This window comes from Morone saxatilis, unplaced genomic scaffold, assembly GCF_004916995.1.
Source record: "Morone saxatilis isolate NCDOM2014 unplaced genomic scaffold, NCSU_SB_2.0 Contig14, whole genome shotgun sequence".
Taxonomy (NCBI): Eukaryota; Metazoa; Chordata; class Actinopteri; family Moronidae; genus Morone; species Morone saxatilis.
This window is the reverse complement of record NW_023339696.1, coordinates 9,166,865-9,173,257: the sequence shown is the minus strand read 5'-3', so window position 1 is coordinate 9,173,257 and position 6,393 is coordinate 9,166,865. Positions and strand designations below refer to the sequence as shown.

At 38.9% G+C, this 6,393-nt stretch overlaps 1 pseudogene; it reads right to left on the bottom strand.

Annotated features, from left to right (window-relative positions):
- Window positions 1–3,485: 3,485 nt before the first annotated feature.
- Window positions 3,486–6,393, bottom strand: part of LOC118323112 — a 7,613-nt pseudogene continuing 4,705 nt past the window's right edge.

Sequence of the window (6,393 nt, the reverse complement as noted above, 5' to 3'; positions counted from 1 at the left end):
CCATTATCTCTCTTTCAATCATAAGGATAGAATACAACAGAGAATGCACTTCAATTCCCCATGTCACTATTAACCAACAGGAAGGTCTCCATGGGTCAGAGCCATGCAGCCCTGAAAAATGTCTCAATAACTTGAATGCAGATGCAAGTGAGAAATGCAAAAAAAGTAAAACAAATACATTTAAGTGTCAGATTTACAGATAGAAACAAAAGAGGTTATAGGGCAGAGAATAAAAAACATCCTACTCTCCTTGCATTTTTACTGCTGAGCAATGCTCTGAAGGGTCTTCCTGGAAATAGTCATTGTGGGAGCTTGTACCACCATCTAGAGGATAATGAAAAAGCAAATGAACAACACCTCTGCACTGTTTAAAGACAATAAAAACTTTGTGATATGAATGCTTGTAAATGGTTACAATAAAGCATCACACATGCTTGATGGAAAAGACCAGGAAAAGATACACACAGTAGCAGCTAATTTATACCAACTCTAGGGTGGGGAAGAACAAGATCAGGTATCAACATCTAACAAAGTGTCTTTGTTCCCTATCAGTTGGCTCCTGTGAGTCTCCAAATAACTAGGGTTCAAGGAGTAATACCAGGTGCGGGAGAGATAAATCTATGGCTCTTGTGACTTTAGATAATACATAATAATAATAATTCTTGCTACCTAAACAAGAATCTCTGCTAGGGTACAAACAACCTAAAGAACTATATAAGGAGACAGTGTAACTCACAGGTTACATGTTGCATGGACATGTTACACAAGCATGACTATGTTCAGGTGAAATTGTATGCAAACATTGCAAAATAAACTATATACAAGGCATCTTCCATTACAGAAATGTCCCAGTAAGCCATCACAGGTTAACAGTGGGCCAGAGTAAATTAAGACAGGACCCTCAAACAGAAGCAGTTGAATGGAATCTAGCCCTCAACCACTGTGCTTTTCTGTGTGTGTAAAAATGTGAGAATTTTAGAAATTTAAAACCTACCTGTGACACTACATTATAGGTCAATAAGATTACCAGAATGTCTCCACCTGCTGGAAGTGTTTATACCGTAAACACACATGCCTTACATTATGATTTGAAATGTTACTCCTGTTACTTCTGGTATTCTGTTTGGTTTCAATATTGTTCTGGAGCACCTCCACTTGAATATTAAAGTCTAGTAATTTGCAATCTGGACAAGCCTTCATTTAAAACAATCTGTGCTTGCCAACAGGTAGGTAACAATATCACCAAATCACAATACTAACGGATTGCATGTGATGGATTTACGTAAGGTAACTGTTATTTAGTACATTTACATAAAAAAATGTAATCCAATTACAGTTACATTTAGTAAGAATGGGAATTATTAACAGGATTGCAATTTTAAAATAAGGAATGATACACTACCATGTGCATGTGCAATGTACACATACAACACTTCACAAGTCTCACAACCCCACTCTGGTTTATTGAGTTAAACCACACCTAATGCCAATTCATTATCGTAGCCATTATTTTGTCTTTCAAGCTGAAAAAGTTAACAACATCACAGTACAGTGCAAGCTATACCTTCCAGCTGTGAAAATGGCCTGTGCAAAAGATTTTAGTTTTACCATTTTCTTTTTAAGGTTACATTGTTCAGTCATCTTTGTAAAAGTCATATTGATATTTTTTCTCTTGTTTTTATTTGCATATTTGGTATTGAGTTCATCCGAAAGTGTCAGAAAGTAATCAAGTCATGTTATTTTAATATTGTGATATTGAGGTTATTAGAATTTCTATCAGATTACAATTTTAAAGTAACCATCCCAATCTTGTATGTGTATGACCTGAAACAAACTCTTGGCTTCTCACTCTGCTTTTTCTTTTAAATTAACTTTTAGACCTTTTATGCACTTATTATTGATAGAGACAGCAAGAGATAGACAGGAAACTGGGGATGACAGGCAGCAAAGGGCCATGGGATGGAATTGAACCTGGCCTGCTGCAATCCGGACTCAGGGCCAGATCATCGTCCCATGAGGCCCTGGTCCATAATCCAGCCTTGAGCACATGGGGTTCACGTTGTACCAGGTGAGCCACTGGGGTTGCCATCTGCTTTTTCTTTATACCCTTACATTGGGGTCATGTTGGTCATACAACTACCACCACTCCTTTCATTTAATTTAGTAATTTTATTGAACATGTATTTTAGAAAGTATCAGTACATATGGAGTCGCCTTCCATGAAGTCTGCCATGTTTCTACAGTAGCACTATACTATACTATACACTGACTGTGTATAGTGACTTTTGAATTTTACACACTTCACAGCCCGTTCTCATTCCCAGGCTGTCAAGTACAAATGCAAGTGGTGTTCAGCTTGTTGAAATCTGCAACTTTACCGTTAGCCACCACTAAATACTACACACTGGTCCTTTAAAAGGAAATGTTACAGAAAGGTCTGGATGCTCAACTGTCTGCTTCTCTCTTGGTAAATCTAAGACAAGATTAACCCTTCTTCAAACTCTTTATTTCCCAGGTAATGCTGACTCAGCATGTATGCTCTTTTCAGCACGTCACTAATTCATGTTCAGTTCAACACATTTATTGCTGGGAGCTGCTCCGTTCAACCACAGCCTTCTACAGTTGGCACTGGGTTAGTTTGTGGTTGAGTACCTTGCTCAGTAGTGCCTTAACAGTAGTTGTAGAGAGAGAATAGTTCTGCTATATGTGTGAGGATGTTTGGTTGTTACTTGTCCCTGGTTTACATCGACCAACCGAAGGGTTCAAGCAAGGACCCAGGGGGAGGGGTCCTTGGCATAAGAATATGGGAGAGCATGAGGGTGTTAGACAGGGAGACGCTCTCAGGCAGCCTGCTGGGCATGGTGCCCTGCTTCCCTGTTGCCGGTCCCTTGGCACTCAGACTGGCAGCAGCACGCTGTGACTCCATCCCAGCAACAGCATCACAGATTTGGGCTGGCTGCCACAGGGTCCCCAGCCAATCAGGACACACACAGTGCCAGATCGCTGCAGAGGTAGCCAATAGCAAGCCTGGATGTGCTTAGTGTCATCCCTCCCAGATGTGAATTCCTTTAAACCCACAAGGTACACAAATGCAGACACAAACACACAGCTTTAACTCAAAGACAGAGCGTGCACACATTTACAGTGACTCTGTATATGCATGAAAAGGAGAAGAGATACAAAAACAGTCTCTGTGTTTTCACATGAATGTACCTCTGTATCATACCATTTAGTGAGTCCAGTTCAGACCTGTCAGCATCTTTAAATTACTACACAACTGGTGTTTCTCACAGAGGCGGTAACTCACCGCTTCTTAATGTAGAGCTTTGTCTCACTCTTGTGGACAATCTGAGTAATACATGGATTCTGGTATTGTGACACGGTATACTGTAGTATTAAGCATATCCCTGAAGAATAAATACTCTTTTATATATGTGTCATCATTTATTTTATTATAATAAAGAAGGCAAATCAGGTTTTCCATTTTTAAATCTTTATTTTTCTATCTGTAAGAATAAGTCAAGTGATAAAAGATTTGTTAATTACAAACAATTTGAAGCATAATTTATTTTATGTGTTTATTCATTTTTTGTTGGCTTGTTTCCTCTTACAAACATGAATTACATACATGCCACACCAAACATATAACTGAAACATGACAAGAAATCAATATAGAGTAAGCCAATTGCATAAAATATAATAACAAAAATATAAAAAAGAAAGAAAATTACGCGCATCAAAAATCCTCAAATGTCCACATTTGGATCATAAAATGGGATCTGTCCAGCTATCATCATCATTTAGTCTAAAAGGAGCAAACAAAAGGAAGGTGTCATTTTTCTTGAAAAATGTTAAGACGTTAAATTCAAACAACTCCAAAATTTTAATATTCTAGGATGATAACAATAATAAAAATAGCAGAAATATTAAAACCATGCAAGTGATATAAAATATTGTAGTGGGAGATTACTTTAAAAGATAAAAAATACTAAACTGCTGTATCTTACCTTAATTATGGTGGCCAAGACACCATAGATGATGGCGATGAGAAAGAAAAGGAGGAAAGTAAAAGCCATATACCAGCTTTCCACATCTACGTTTTGGGTCACATCAGCATGCATGCTGTCACCTAAGAAATTACAGTCCTCCATGATGTCTGTGAAAGAATAAAAATGAGATTTATCAGTTCTTTTTTGTTACAAAATTGACTAATAGACAAGTGAAATCTTTGATATGCAAGAAAAATGTGGATGGACCAACCAGCACCTGGTTTAGATATATTCAGGGATAGGGTGGTGTTGGCATGCATCACCCTGCAAGTGAGAACTGCCCCAGGTAACCCGTTGACTTGGGACAACCGAAGGTGGCTTTGGATGCTGAACTTTCCGTTTGGGCCTCTGTGGGGTTCACTAGTGTTGTAGTCCAACAGTTTCTTGGTGTCATTAAGAAACCAAGTGATGTTAATGGATGCTGGGCTGAAGCCAAAGACCAGGCACACAAGCTCACCAGAGCCCTTGAGCAAGGTGGCTGAAGGTACGCTGTGGGTCACTGTGGCTGGAGAAAATTCATAAAAGTTGTTTTAATTAGCAGAATGCTTTCATAAAAACAGACAGCAAATGTTCTAAAGTGATGTGCTTATTTTCTTCATTACTTTTGTGTTTACACAAAAGACTGCTATTGAGCAACACTGAGATCTATGTAGGAATGTCCCGACCAAGTTTTTGTTTTTAGCCCCTATCCTGATCCCAGTGTTTTAAAAGGCTAGGCGAGTCGATCTGATACCTATATTTACCTAAATGTTGTTTAAATAATTATTTGCTACATTGAAATGAAACAGCTGTAGCCTTCAAAATATGACGCACTAAGGAAAGTTTAACTGGAAGAAGGTGACTCCTGAAATTGATGTGAAGCGATCACCTGGAGAGGAGATGACTTCAAGGATATGACAATCAACTCACAGATTCAATGTTAACTAGGGACAGATGAGATGACCTGCTGGTGACACTCTGTGCCAATTAGAATTGAGAAGCTGCAGCCTGAAAGTTTTATAGTCTGCTCTTTGCTAACAAGAAAGAGAGAGGAGAGATACCGATTCTTAAGATCGGCTCGGGACATCTCTACTACGATGTAATGAACAACACCAGTGAACTGCTATTTTACAAAATACTCACCAAACACATCCTTTATAGTGCTTTCAAAAGGTGTTTCAGATGACTCATGTTTGACAACACAAGAGTATGTAGAGTCTTTGTCCTCAGTTTTGGAAACATTTAGTCTGCTGCTCATTGAATAAGTGCTGCTCCTTGTGTATTTCCATGCAGGACTGTTGGTGTAGTGAGTTAAAGGGAGTGTCTGGCCATTCACTTTCCAGTATACTATGAGGTTAGATGGGGAAAATCCCGAAACGAGGCAAACAAGTGTGAGGACGTCTGACGTAGACAGCTCGGCGGCAGTAGGTTGTATAATCTTCACTGTTGGTGGATGCACATCTTGAGAAAAACAAAGAAGAGAAATGTAAATATTTTTTTTAATGGGGAGTTAAGAAGGCAATCTTGCTATGTATACCCTACGAATCAGAAACAGCTACAAGAAATCAAAAATAATAAAATTCCTGGTTTTATATATAACATTACCTCTGCTTTTGCTTATATGGTCCTCGTAGCCATGGTTGGAACATTGATGCTTTCCCTCACACGACACTTGTTTAAATGCATGCCAATCCTCCACTGACACATTTAGGAAACTCCTCAAAGTCTCCGTCCCATTGCTGTGACTCACTGGTGGCTCCATATGGACATTGTGAGAATATTTCTTACCACTGACTTTCCAAGTGATGGAGAAATCAATGAGAGAAGGACCGACCAGAAGACAAGTGATAGTCACCTGTCCCTTATTCTGAATCTCCTGGAGTGGTGGTCCCTGAACAAATACGGCAACTATCTGAGTCGATGTTGGAGTGACTGAAATAAGAAGATGATACTAATTGGTGAGAAAATGTACCTTTCAAGTAATTTGTTGAGTAATTATGAGTAATTCTTTTTCAAATGGATAATTCAGAAATACTATGCATGTATTTATTCTCAATTTAATGGATTCATATGATAGTGGATTCTGTTTTAATTTTACCTGAGCACAGGCTGATGTCCTTTCTGACATTTATGTTCAGAGACTTGTCAGATACTTCACAAGTGAAGACCTTCCCTGTTTTCCACTCTGTTTGAGGGATATGAAGTTGACTGGTTACTGCCACACGACCATCTGCATTCATGCTGATCTCATCGGTTGAAGAAGATCTTTGCTGAGACTCAGAAAACCATTTAATTTTAGGATTGAAGCCCCATCCAGAGCATACGAGTCTCTGTGGCCCTGACTCTTCACTGGTGCCCACAAGGA